This window comes from Mesoplodon mirus, assembly GCF_964341445.2.
Source record: "Mesoplodon mirus genome assembly, chromosome: 15".
Classification (NCBI taxonomy): domain Eukaryota; kingdom Metazoa; phylum Chordata; class Mammalia; order Artiodactyla; family Ziphiidae; genus Mesoplodon; species Mesoplodon mirus.
The window spans coordinates 23277237-23291939 of NC_138991.1; the positions used below are offsets into that span (position 1 = coordinate 23277237).

General features: G+C 51.5%; 1 protein-coding gene across 3 annotated transcripts in view; it reads right to left on the bottom strand.

The window, feature by feature from the left end:
• The window catches only part of EPB41L1 (erythrocyte membrane protein band 4.1 like 1), a 142641-nt gene that overhangs the window by 100247 nt on the left and 27691 nt on the right, over nt 1-14703 (bottom strand). For all 3 annotated transcript variants that reach the window (XM_082644339.1, XM_082644340.1, XM_082644338.1), the window contains exon 2: nt 9775-9825. The gene's annotated coding sequence lies outside the window, so the exon portion shown is untranslated. The remainder of the gene's footprint in view (nt 1-9774; nt 9826-14703) is intronic.

Sequence of the window (14703 nt, forward strand, 5' to 3'; positions counted from 1 at the left end):
AGAGCTAAGGGGCAGGGAGGACACAGAGGCCTCTTGGCCTGCCAGCCAGGCCACACAGGCACTGCCCCAGGGCCAGGGTGGGCACTCAGGGCTGAACTGCTCCGTCACCCGGAATCAGGCACAGCTGGGACTTGCCAGGCCTCCTGTCGCCAACTGGCACAAGGGCCTGCCCTCTGCTTCCCCTCCCCCTCTGGACTCTCAACGTGTCAGCTGTCAGTGCCACCAGGGCAAGAGACCCAGGAACTTATCTGGGAGACATGACAGGAGGCAGGGAAATGTGACAAAAATGACACACAAACACTTCTCCCCTCCCAACCACAGCCACCAGGATGAAGTCCCACCACCCTCTCTGCTTTGTTGGGGACACACATGCTCTACCCCTTGCCCTCCCCCAACCTCAGTAACCAAGACCCAGGAAATAGCTGAGCACAAGATGTGGCTGTTGGAGGAGGGGGGCAGGAGATCAGCATTCCTAGGTAGCTCTGCAGCACTCGACACTCAGTGTGGACTTGGGAAAACCTGCCCTCTCAGTCTTCAATCTCGCCACCCTTCCCTTGGAGGTGCTAGGTCAACTCCATGTTTCAGGGAGCCTTTAAGTTTTGCTCTCAGCCCACCTCCACCCCACCTCTCACCACCTCCTGCCCAAAGGAAAGCATAAGAGGTTAAACCCACCAGTATGCAGGGCCCCTGCTGGACAGGGCTTCTGTGTCAGGGGCTGCCTTGCCGGAACCTGTTCTGTCAGCACTAGTGCCAGCCGGGGACACGGGGCCCACAGGCCAGACTATCTGGGGGGCTCATGATTCTATCAACTTTTCCCAAGTGCTCAGAACCCAGTTCAGAGACCACTCCCAAGGCCTGCAAGACCCAGAAGCCAACCGCTTGGCAGGAAGGGACCCTGGCATCAGTCTGGGCTTTTGTGAGCCTGGGACACATGGGCCAGGCAGGTGTCCCACAAACGTCAGACTGTTCTCGTATCTCAACCAATCCCCTCCCTTGGTAGACAGGAGGAGGAGGCCCAGAAAGAGGCAGGGACCGGCCCAAGGTCACACAGCAAGGCCATGGCAGAGGGGGAACCCCTCAGCCCAGGGCTTCCAGCACCTGCTTCCTCCCACAGCACATTTTCCCAAATTCAAAATCACGCATCCCACGGGGGAGCCGAGAGACACCTTCCTCGCCACTGCTTGGAAACTGCCAGAGACAGCTACGAAGTTCTGCCGTTCAATACAGATCACGTGTATACCTGTTCTGTTCGCCTCTGTGTCCTAGCACGTTGGGCAGTGCCTGGTGTACGGCAGGAACTCAGTGCACACTGGTTGACTAAATCAAGACTCAGTGGCGGATTGACTGGAGGCAGAAACCACTTCTAGGCCCCAGCCCTGGGGATGGGGGTGGGGAGCCAGAAACAGAAGCGAGAAACGGAAGAGGCTCAGGATCCAGGTAGGCTGCATTGAACAAGCAGGGACACTGTTGGCCCACAGCTTCAGAAATCCTGGGCCCCAAAGTGAGAGACAGGTTGCCCCCAGTCACCCTGAATGTATGGACTTAAAGACCGTGGTGAGGGGGACTTCCCTGGCAGTCCAGTGGTTAAGACGCTACACTTCCACTGCAGGGGGCACAGGTTCGATCCTTGGTCGGAGAACTAAGATCCCGCGTGCTGCGCGCCGCGGCCAAAATAAAAGACCTGTGTGTGTGTTTCTGTGATTTGGCAAGGCCACCAAGCCAGCCACTCTGTCATTTAATTCAGTCACTTGCTCCCTCACTCTCCAAAACTTATGGGGTAAAAATGAGGGTCAGTAACAATCATCCCCCACTTCCCTGTTGGTGCTGCCAGACCCAGAGATGATCCCAGTAACACATCTGGCCAGGAGTTGAGCTCCCAAAGCGTGAAGACCTGAGCTAAAATCAGGGGCACGCCACTTCTCCTAAGACTCACAACTGCATTTATAAAATGGAGATGGTGGACTTCGCTGGTGGCACAGTGGTTAAGAATCCGCCTGCCAATGCAGCAGACACAGGTTCGAGCCCTGGTCCGGGAAGATCCCACATGCCGCGGAGCAACTAGGCCCGTGCGCCACAACTACTGAGCCTGCGCTCTGGAGCCCGCAAGCCACAACTACTGAAGCCCGCGCGCCTAGAGCCCGTGCTCCGCAACAAGAGAAGCCACCACAATGAGAAGCCCCCGCTCGCCACAACTAGAGAAAGCCCGCAAGCATCAACGAAGACCCAACGCAGTCAAAAATAAATAAAATTTTAAATAAATAAAATGGAGATGGTGATGCCTTCTTAAGGAATGCTCTGAAAGCCACATACAGTGATGCATGTGAACATGCTTTGTAAAGTGCCAAAGAGATATAAGAGATTATTCATAACAATAACATTGCCACCACTAGCCCAGCTGGCCCCCAGAGAATCCCAATCTCTAAAGGTCAGTGATCATCATCATTATGGCCACCAAAAACTGATAGCAAAATCTATCAGTTATTAAACACTTGAATCTGTCCCAGGCAGGTTGCCTGCCTTCTCTCATTTGGGCTCCATAACCTCTGAGGCAAGAATTATTATTGTGTCCATTTTACAGATGGTAAAACTGAGGCATAGAGAAATGAAGTATTCAAATTCACACCAGAGGTGGTGGAGCAGGGACAGACTACACCCAATTCTGTCTGAGTCTGGAGCTCCAGTTCATTCCACTGCCCCGTGGGAGCATGTCACCTTGCTAAAACAACTCCCCATTTGCCCAAGCCTGACGTGGCCCAAAGCAACATGGTCACTTCTCTGACCCTTGCAGCAGTAACCCTTGAGATGGGTAGGATTGGCTGATTTTGTCATCCCTGTTTGACAAATGAGGCAACTGACCCCCAGGAAAACTTGGCAACCATGTATCTCAACTCACCGATCATAGAAGAGCAGGAATACAAAGGACTATGGAGAGTGGATCCCGAGGGGGAAACTGAGGCCTGGAGAGGGAAAGGGACCTGCCCAGGTCATTCGTTCAGACCTTTCCTGAGACCTTTCTTCATATGTGAGACACACATATGAAGAAAGCAGTGTCTGCTCTTCTAGTTTTATAATGCTGCCCCCCACTCCACTGCTAGCTGCCGCACCGTCTTTGCATCCAGGGCCAGCAACTGACGCCAATTACTTTCCTAGTCTGAATCTTAGTCCCCAACTTACAAATGGGGAAACTAACTTGGTCAGCAAAGAGTTCTAGACGCCAAAACAGTTGCCCCAGGCCCCCATAAAGCCCAGGAAGCCAGTCTCAGCGCCTTTGCTTCTTGCTGCCCCCAATCCAGAGAGGTCTGGAGGTAGAGAACAAGCCCACACTGTATTCACAGAGTTGTGCAACCATCACCACTAATTCCTGCCTGAACCCCATTTATACTTAGCAAGTGCTGAGCTTCAAGCCCCAACGCTCCTAGGAACACAGGGCTCCTCCCTGGTTTGGCCCAGATGCCAAAAGGCCAGGGTGCCCCTGAAAGAATTTCTCTGGGGCAGAAGTGGAGCAAAATGTAAACACTCAGTGGACACTGTGTTCCACTTAGTGAAACAAAGTTGTGGATTTTCTGGGAAAGGGGCCCACTATATCAGGCCAGCCCAAGCCCAAGCCTTTTCCCAGCCTTGCCTCTGTAGCTGCCCTAGGTGCAACGATTGTGCTGCCCCTGGCCTCAGTTTCCCCATCTGCTCCCTGGGCAGCAGGCTGAAACATGTGCCTCCAACATTCCACAGAGGGATCCTCCCCAACAAATGTCTAATCTCATCCACCTTATCAGAAGATAAAGGCCATCCTCTTATGTCAGCCGAGATTGGCAAGAGCAGTAGGCTCGGGGCTGGGTTAGGGGATGATCAAATTCAGAACTGGTGATGAAGCTTTATTCTGCAGGCCTTAGGAAGCTTGGGAAAGTTTGAACTGGGGACATTACCCCCATATACTGGGCCAGAAAGGGGGCTGTCCTTATAGCCATCAGCAACAGGAAGAAAGGTCAGGATTCCAGACACTGGTTTCTATCTTCTAGCTCTGCTCTGCCACTCATTAGCTGTGTGACCTTGGAGAAGTCACTTACCTTCTCTGAGCCTCAGTTAACCCATCCGCAAAATGGGGATAATCCTATCCTCCCTGCCTTATCTCTCAGGATTATGGGGGAAATCTGATGAGATGATGAATAGAAAAGCCCTTATAGGAAAAATATAAGGGACTTTGATTCTAGTCCAGGAGATAAGAGCCATGGCAATGAAGAACACCCCACCCACCCCAAGAAAAGATTCCCCTGCCCTTTTCTACCTCTTTTCCCCCTACAGCAATGCTAGAATCCCTCCAAGAAGGGTCGGAGAAATCCAGGGATCCCAGAGACAAGAGGGGTCACAGAAGGAATACTGGACATCTGCGTCTTGCCTGTATGACATTTGTGAAGCCTGGCCCCCCCGTCCCCGAAACAGCCCCTCTACCTCTCAGGCAGGCAGCAAGCCAGGGGAAATGGTCAGTATCCACGTGGGGGAGAGACTGGGGAACAGACAGGGGAGCCAGAGTCAGCATTTCTGAGCCACCATTGTGAGAGGAGTTTCTGGGCAAGAGCAGGGAGGAGGCTGTTGGGGGTGGGAGGTGTTCCCCTGTTGAGTCTCCCCCACCTCCATCCCTCCTGCAAGAGACAATGATGTCACCTTTCATGTGACAACTGTACCTGTGTCACTTTCCTCCTCTGCAAAATGGGGGTGATAAAGCCTCTGACACACCGTGAGTCCAGCTCAATAAACATGCCTGTCATTCTCCCATCCTATGAAACCTGGGAGGCTCCCAGTCCTGACATCTTCTTCCCCAATTTTCCACCTGAGTTATTTAAAGAAAAAATCTGAAGGCACTTTCAGGACAGAGCCCAGGCCCTGAGGGCGTTATCCATCTCCTGACAAGGTAGATGAGATCTGCTGTGTGTGGAAGGGGCGGCGGGCGGGGGGGGAGGAAAGGGGGCCCCTCCGTGGGTTAGAGGTACGTGCTTCAGCCTGCTGGCTGGGGAGGGGATGGGGAATCCTACTGCTCACCAAGGCTCTTAGAAACAATCCTGGTTCCTTGAGCCTGTGTTGCCTGGAGGAAAGGCTGACCCCTGGACAATGGACCACAGGGGAGCACTCTTCCCATCATTCGCCACCAGGAATGAAGGACTGACACCTGTTGGTGCCCAGATGCCCTTGTTCACCATCTATGGGGGATAAAAGGTGAAGGATCTGGGCACCTGTGTGCAGCTGGAGACGATCAAACTTCTTCACATCTCTGAAGAGAATAGTATGGAAGGAGGGGTCTTTCTGGGAAGCCTGAAAGATGGGCTAGTCACCCTCCCCAACCCCAGCTCTTTAGTTCCGGCCAAACTGAACCACTCCTGCTTCTCCCTTCCACGCCTTTTCCCAGGCAGCTCCGTCCTCCTGGAGAGCCCTCCCTGAACCAGATGTCCCAGTCCAGCTCCGTCCAAGGCCTAGATCAAATGTCCCCTCCTCCCAGAAGCATATTTTGACTGCTGTGCCCCATGCTGCCCCCCCGTTTCTCTGAGCATCAGTTTCCTGTCCCTCTCCAGTGGCAATGTGCACTGTTGGCTGTGTCACAGCCAACACCTGCACATATTTATTTATTCCCCTCTGGGGGGCACAGGTGATTGCAGTGGTTCCTGGCGCAGGCTCAGAGCTAGGCAAACCTGAACTCAAAGGCCAGCTTTGCCATTTATTAGCCACCTGACCATGGGAGAGTCACTTCTCTCTGAGCCTCAGTTTCCTCTGGAAAATGGGGGCGATAATAGTACCTACTCCACAGAGCTGTTGTTGCAATTAAATGAGACAATGCACATTAAGTGCTCAGCACAGAGCCTGGCACAGCTTGGGAGCTCAGTAACGTGACTTATTTGTTACGGTGACCCTTCAGGCAAGTTCACAGATGAGTTTTCTTCCTTCCTTCCTTCCTTCCTTCCTTCCTTCCTTCCTTCCTTCCTCCCTCCCTCCCTCTCTCTCTCTCTTTCTTTCTTTCTTTTTTTAATAATCTGCACTTTTTTATTTTATTTTATTTTTTTTGCGGTACGTGGGCTTCTCACTGCTGTGGCCTCTCCCGTTGCGGAGGACAGGCTCCGGACGCGCAGGCTCAGCGGCCATGGCTCACGGGCCCAGCCGCTCTGCGGCATGTGGGATCTTCCCAGACCGGGGCACAAACCCGTGTCCCCTGCATCGGCAGGCGGACTCTCAACCACTGCGCCACCAGGGAAGCCCAATAATCTGCACTTTAAAAAAAAAAGAAATATTTATTTATTTATTTGGTTGCACCTGGTCTTAGTTGCAGCAGATGGGCTCCTTAGCTGTGGCTCACGGGGTCCCTAGTTGCAGCTCACTGGCTCCTTAGTTGCAGCACATGGGCTCCTTAGTTGCAGCTGACAGGCTCCTTAGTTGTGGCATGCAAATTCTTAGTTGCAGCATGCATGTGGGATCTAGTTCCCTGACCAGGGATCGAACCCAAGCCCCCTGCATTGGGAGCATGGAGTCTTATCCACTGTGCCACCAGGGAAGTCCCACAGATAAGTTTTTACATCTCCTGAAAAGCCTACCACAGAGCCACACAACGGATGAATGGATATCTATGGAGGTGGATCTGTGTGCAACATAAGGAAGACTTTCTCTACTCCCAGAGCAGAATAACCTGGGCCTGGGCTGTCTCTGCAGGTCATGAGCTCCGTGTCACGGAGTAGCACGCAAGTAGATATAGGATCCACTTGAACTGCTGACAGGAGGCAGTAGACATAGTGATCAGAGCGTGAGCTCTGAAGACAGACTCCTTGGACTTGAACCCCAGCTTCTCCTCTTACTCAATGTGTGACCTTCACTAGCTATGCCTCGGTCTTCCCATCTATAAAATGGGGAGAGTAATGGCACCTACCCAAAGGATTGTCATGAGGATTAAATGAAATAATACATGAAAAACAATAGACCATGCTCAGCATAGAGAGAGTAATTCAATAAACATTACCTATTGTTATCATTGTTGATATTTGTATTACTATTACTGAAGAGAGGAGTTATGGTGCTTTGCAGGCCTATAAGCTACTCACTCTCCTGTAACCCAAGATTCCACTCACATGTTCGTATGTTCTCAGGGCTCTGTCCACTCCCCCTTCTTCTGGTGTTAGCTCTGCTCCTCCATTTGCTACACAGGTAGACACTTGACCCAGGCCTGGCCACTATAGGGAATGTCCCTATCCCCAGCAACAATGATTGAACCAATCAGAGTCCTTCCCTTGGGTTGATATATAGACCCTAGAAGAAAAATAGTTCTCCCTTTCTGTCTGAGTTGCTAAGCTGGGGCAGTGGACAGCCAGTTCCTCATAAGGGCAGAGAGGAGAGACAAGCCGTGATGGGAGAGAGCTGGAGAGTCTATCTGATTCTTCATCCTTCAGTTCTACAAACTGCCCCAGGATCCATTGAAGTCCACTTTGAAGTTCAAAGCCACTTTGAATAGAGTTTTTGTCACTTGTTTCTGAAAAATCCAGGCCCAATTATACAGGCTCTGACCAAGACGCAGTCTGTGCTGGCCATGGGCAGGGCAGGGCAGAGGCAGTATTATGACTGCTCCTGTGTGTTCCAGCACAACCCCTGTTATCTGGGCTGCAAAGGACAGTCCGCAAAGCATGTTCTAAAGAATCATCCTGACCCAATGGCCTTCACACACTGCTTCCCGGAGCCCTGGGAATCTGCAGAGACACCTCCAAAAACACCCACAGAACAAAGGGCAGTAAGGAGGGCAACAAGATTCTGTGTAAGTTGCTGCCAGTTCAACCACAGCAGTTCTGTTGCAAATGCCTACGTATCAGGATTCTGCTGCCCCCAAAGATTTGAGATACCTTATTCTAATGGATACTCAGAAGAGTATTAAGAAGTAAACAAGACTGCTGTGTCTACCCTCATTCTCCAAAAAAGAAAACTGAGGCCCAGAAAGGGGAAGTGATGAGGCCGAGGCCACAGAGCAAGTCAGTGTCAGAGCACGCACTTGAATGCAGGGCTCTGGACTCGCAGGCCAAATGAACTCCACTGCACCAGGCTGCCTGTGAAAATCTATCATCTCTCACATTTCCTGTCTCCTCCGGTAAACTGATGGTAGTTAATATCTAGAGTCTCACCTTTCTCAGCTCTGACTCCTACAGAGTTGCCTGCCTCTGAGCCTGGCTCCTTGGAGGGCTCCAGAAGCTCAAGGAACTTGTGGAATAAATGTATGAACCAACCGCGACCTTCCCCCTACCACGTACACATACACTTAGTTCCCCTTCTCCCCACCCATTTGCCCAAACGTCAGGGAAAGCCTGGCAGGCCCCCCTCCTGGGAACTCCTAATCCACCTCCTCTGTCCTGGCTGTTCCGTGACTGTGGACAGAGGATTCCTTGTTCACAGTGCTTCCTGCCCAGAGATCTCTGTGGGGCCCATGCGCTGGCAGGAAAGAGCCAAATCGCTCCTTTTAACTGGCATTAAAGCACCTCTGTCCCTACCACCCCCAGGAGCAACATGCTCCCAGCTCTGTTTGGCATCTATTCTACCTGCCCTGGCCTGGCTCAGCCCCACCTCAACGCCCATAGCCTCGCTCCCTACACACACACACACACATACGCACACACATACACACACACAGGAGAGTTCCCCTGGGTACAGAGGTGCCTCACATCTAATCAGAAGTAAAAACCAGGGCTTCCCTGGTGGCGCAGTGGTTGAGGGTTTGCCTGCCGATGCATGGGACACGGGTTCGTGCCCCGGTCTGGGAAGATCCCACGTGCCGTGGAGCGGCTGGGCCCGTGAGCCATGGCCGCTGAGCCTGTGCGTCCAGAGCCTGTGCTCCGCGACAGGAGAGGCCCGCGTACCGCCAAAAAAAAAAAAAAAAAAAAGTAAAGACCAGAGGATTCTAGAATGACAACATCACAGTCCTGGCAGTTGTGCTTTACTAATAACCCCACAATGACATTTGCATAATACTTCGCAATTTCCCAATCAGTATAACTTCATTGGCCCGGTTCCCTCTCCACACCCTCACCCTGCCAGGGTCACGGAACCCGGGAGGTGGAAAGGGGCTTTGACATGTCCCAGGCCAGCAGTTTGCAAAGTGTCTTGCACAGAGGGCTGCTGGTGCTGAGGAGTTAGCCAATTAGAGTCCCCCGGCCCACCCCAACTTTGACCACGGCTGCAATCCCACCCCTTTACTGTTTTGTACACTGAGATTCTCTGGGGTTCATTTGAAAAGGGGATTTCACTGCTGGAAAGTTTGCAAGCAACTCATTTACTCTGACCCCACCTCCCCGCCCTGACAATGTATATATGACCCTGAGGCCAACAGAGAGGGACGTGGCTGCCCCAGGTCACACAGGAGTCAGTGGCAGAACAGAATGAAAACACCCTCTTCTGAATCTAGTCTACAACTTCACAGTGGTTAAGCAAAAGAAAACAAGGTCTGCAAGTCAGCAGATCCAGCTTCTAGGTCCAAGGCCATCCGTCCCCAGCCATGGTGGATGGATCAGCAATTTGGGCAAAGCATGCTGCCTAGCAGAGAGGTGCTTAATGAATATCTATCGCAGTCCCTCCTCAAAACAGGCCAAAACCAGAGATGACCCTCAGCACTGCCCCGCTTTTTCAAACCCACCAGGAATCTGTGGCCTAGACAAACCCTCTCGCCTCCCCAGCAGTAAAATATATTAAAACAGCCTGAGGGCTGAAAGACCAAATTTGTCCAACCCAAGCAAAAGAGCCAGGATGAGGCTGAGCCTCTGTAACACTCACCCCTGCTGCGACCACACCAGCTCCCTGGGGGTAAGGACGGCAGTCAGGCACCTGGAAGGAGGAAACAGTGTTAGCACCTCCGAACTGAGTTCGTGGACCCAGCGTGGAGCTGGAAACTGAGAGGCAGGCATTTGACTCTCTGAGGAACCTTTGGGAAGTTGCTGAACCTGTTACACAGAAAGGCCTGTGTGACTATGCAGAGCAAAAGGGAAAGTAACAAATATGAAACTGGAGCGGCCAGGAGGGGCCAGGCCATGAAGGGCCTTGGAGGCCGAGGTAAAGAATTCAGTCCTGAGTCTAAGAGCGATGAGAAACCATTGACCTGTAGGGTCGAGAATGGACTGGAAACAGGCAAGAGTAGCTTTAGCATGTGAGTTAGGAGGCTGTTGTGGCTGTCTGGGGACATGTGACAAGGGCCCAGGCTGGGGTGGGGACAGCAGAGCTGGGATGAGGTGGATGGATTCCAGAGCTCTTTGACTGGTGTTATTTCCAGACTTCGGCGGTGGACCAGATCTGGGGGGATAAGGGAGAGAAAGGTCTGCCAACCCCTCAGGCACCTGTTTCATGTCAGTCCCCTGGTCTCCAGCACCCAGGACGAGACACACCCATTGTTCTCTCAACCTGGCCTATCCTTAACTCAGTTTCCCCATCTGTCAAATAAACATGGTTGGGGACTTCCCTGGTGGCACAGTGGTTAAGAATCTGCCTGCCAGTGCAGAGGACATGGGTTCAATCCCTGGTCCGGGAAGATCCCACATGTCGCAGAGCAGCTAAGCCCATGCACCACAGCTACTGAGCCTGCGCTCTAGAGCCCATGAGCCACAACTACTGAGCCTGCCTCCACAACTACTGAAGCCCGCGTGCTCTAAGGCCCATGTGCCACAACTACTGAGCTCGTGTGCTGCAACTACTGAAGCCCACGCACCTAGAGCCCATGCTCCCCAACAAGAGAAGCCACTGCAATGAGAAGCCCGCGCACCACAACGAAGAGTAGCCCCTGCTCACCACAACTAGAGAAAGCCCACCCATAGCAACAAAGGCCCAATGCAGCCAAAAATTAAATTTTTAAAAAATTTAAAAATAGGGCTTCCCTGGTGGCACAGTGGTTGAGAATCCACCTGCCGATGCAGGGGACACGGGTTCGTGCCCCGGTCTGGGAAGATCCCACATGCCGCAGAGAGGCTAGGCCCGTGAGCCATGGCCGCTGAGCCTGTGCATCCAGAGCCTGTGCTCCACAACGGGAGAGGCCACAACAGTGAGAGGCCTGCGTACCGCAAAAAAAAAAATAAATAAAAATAAAAAATAAAATAAAATAAACATGGTTGGATTCAGGGGTCCCTAAGGTCTTTTTAGCATTAATGTTCTGTTCTGGTCTAATTCACTCACAGAGTATTTAAGCCCCTTTTCAATCATCTTTAAGCCCCAACTGCAGGCCTGGCCTAGTACACAGTGGGCAGGATCGTTGGAGGGAGCAACTTCGGGGCCCCTGGAGTCACACACTTAGAACAGTTATCTCCAGGTGGGATGAAGTATTTCCGCTTCACATAGAACACAAGAACTGAGCAAATAGGAAGACCACCTGGGCTGAGCTTGGAACAGAAGAAGCAAAAGCTGTGTGCCCAAGCAACCTGTTCCTGCCCCCGCTCCGGAGGCCAGCAGGGGCCTCAGGACATTGCCACTGCAGCTGTAACATCCATCACCCAGCAGCTTACAACCTGGTTCCCCATCTACTGTTTCCCAGAGCCCAGGCTCACCCTGGGGGCCAGGTACCGAGGGACCCGAGAGGCAGTGCAGGACAGTGGTTTAAGCTGGGGCTCTGCAGCCACGCAGACCAGTTTGAATTCTGCCCCCACCTCTTTCTAGCAAAGTGGCCTGGGGCAAGTCACCTCACTTCTCTGAGCCTCGGTTTCCTCATTTGGAAAACAGGAGTCATAGTGTCTGCTTCCAGGGCTAACGGGAGGATTAAATGAGATGCTACATGTGGAGAACTCAGCACAGTTCCTTATGACAACAATCCAGGAGGAGCCGCCATTTACAGATGTGGACACCGGGATCCAGGGAGTTGAAATGACTCACTGAAGAGCATTAGAGAATCAGCACAGGGGTGAGACCCAGAGCTCAGGGTCTTAACTGCCAGGTTATACGCTAACCATTTGGGTTCCTCTTTTTTATTTATTTATTTATTTATTTTTAATTTTTATTTATTTTATTTTTGGCTGCGTTGGGTCTTCGTCTGCGTGCGGGCTTTTCTCTAGTTGCAGCGAGCGGGGGCTACTCTTCGTTGTGGTGCGCGGGCTTCTCATTGCGGTGGCTTCTCTTGTTGTGGAGCACGGGCTCTAGGCTCACGGGCTTCCGTAGTTGTGGCGTGCGGGCTCAGTAGTTGTGGCTCGCGGCCTCTAGAGCGCAGGTTCAGTAGTTGTGGCGCACAGGCTTAGTTGCTCCGCAGCATGTGGGATCTTCCCGGTCCAGGGCTCGAACCTGTGTCCCCTGCATTGACAGGCGGATTCTGAACCACTGCACCACCCGGGAAGCCCCTGGGTTCCTCTTTTTTAGATGAAGATGTTGAGATGAAAAACTTACAAGTGACTTGACCAGAGCCACAGAGGGAATTCATGGTAGAAGAGGGATTTGAACCTAGGCCTTCTTGATGAAAAATCCCCTGGTCAAAAAAAAAAAAAAAATCCCCTGGTCTCCCCCACGGCTATCCAGAAAGTAGATGTGTGTGGAGAAGCTTCAGATTTCAGGGCCCTTTAAACCTGGAACAGGGACAAATGCAAATCTGGGCAGATGGAGTGAGGGTGGTGGTGAAGCTACCTTGAGAGGAAACCAGAAGGAGCGGGTGAAACAAAAGCCTCTTTCTCAGTGCTCACTGGGGACTGGGCAGGAGAGGAGGGGCTGACAAGCAGGGCCATCCGTCCCGCCAGGGCCGAGCTGAGGGCTGGATCTAAACAAACAGAAACAGTTCCAGCTTGGCCACCAACTTGCTGGCTGATCCTAGGGAGGTCACACACACACATACACACACTCAGGTCTCTGTTTCTTCAACTCAAGAATGAGACAGTTGTACTGAATGGTGTCGAGATCCCTTGCAGTTATAGAAGACTATTCATAACCATTTCTCATAAGTGCCAGACTCCTGGTCAGGCCCTGCTCTCACAAGCCCCAGAAGGGGACTCTTAACGCTGGCTCCAATATTCCTACAATAGGCATGGGAAGTCCTGCATTCAGATTCTGGCTATATAGCCAGGTCACTTCCTCTCAACAGGCCTCGCCTTCCTCATCTATAAAATGGGCACACATCTTTGCCTGATCACCTATAGAACCAGAAGATCCAAGGAGCTTCCCCTAAAGGCAAGCAATCCCCATCCCAGCTCCCACCCTCAAGCTCTTTTAACTTCTCCTTTCCCTCTGACCCATGTCCCATTTGGACAAATGGAACAACTGAATCCAAGCTGATAGATGCAACAGCAGTAGCAACAACTCCCACAACCAGGAGGAGTAACCACAGCCACAGCTAAGACTCGGCCGTGCAAGTGTGCAGGCACTGTGCTAAGCGTGCACTTGGATTATATCTCAGGTGATCCCCTCCATCAATGAGATAAATCCCACCCTTAGTCTAGATTTACAGATGACAGACTAAGGTTCAGCAAAGTGAAGTGACTTGCCTAAGGTCACCCACAGAGCAAGTGCATAGCATGGCCACCCAGACAGGGGCTCTTCATCTGACACCAGAAGCCCTGATCTTATCCTTGAGGCTGTGGAGTTATTCTGCCTAACATTCCACCATGGAGTGTGGCCCAGGTATGGGGGGTGGTGAGTGGGGGAAGATCTCGACTTCACCTTCACCCCCAAACCTCCCCAAATAACTAGGCTCTATTTTCTTGTATGATTATTCAAATGTGTCCAACTCAACTTAGGCTAGAACAGCGCCGTCCAATCGAAACATAATACAAGCCAAATGTGTAATTTAAATTTTTCCAGTAGCCACATTTAAAAGAGTACAAAGGAATGGGTGAAATTAATTTTAATAGTATATTTATTTAACATGTAATCAATATCAAAAGTATTATTGAGGGAATTCCCTGGCAGTCCAGTGGTTAGGACTCTGCACTTCCACTGCTGGGGGCCCGGGTTCAGTCCCTGGTTGGGGAACTAAGATCCCGCAAGCCTTGAGACCCACCCCCCAAAAAAAGAAAAAACCCAAAAGTATTACTGAAATATTTTACAATCTTTTTTTCATACTAAATCTTCTAAATCCAGTGTATACCTTACATTTACAGCACATCTCAATTCTGACACTAAATTTTCCTCAGATATTTAGGGTCTCTTAGCCTTTACAACTGAAAAAGTGTTTGCACAAACCTAAGTTCAGAAACATACATAGAAGTTTTCCAATAACGGAGTATTCTTTTTAATTTTTAAATTCACTAAAAGTAAATAAGATTACAAATTCAGTTCCTCGCTGACACCAGCCACATTTCAAGTGCTCAGTAGTCTCATGTGGCTGGTGGCTACTGTATGGGGCAGCTCTAACGGTCAAGTCACGGGACTGGTGCCCTCCTTGGCCCTAAGCCAGAGCTAGGCCCCTCAAAATAAAGTTGAGGGCTTCCCTGGTGGCGCAGTGGTTGAGAGTCCGCCTGCCGATGCAGGGGACACGGGTTCGTGCCCCGGTCTGGGAAGATCCCACATGCCGCGGAGCGGCTGGGCCCGTGAGCCACGGCCGCTGAGTCTGCGTGTCCCGAGCCTGTGCTCCGCAGCGGGAGAGGCCACAATAGTGAGAGGCCTGCGTACCGCAAAAAAATATAAATAAATAAATAAATAAATAAATAAAGTTGAATGTCAATAGAATGGTGTCTACTCATTCCAACCCCCTAAGGAGCCTGATATTAATATCTACCTCTGGTGCCTTTATACTTACAGCACTGGTGA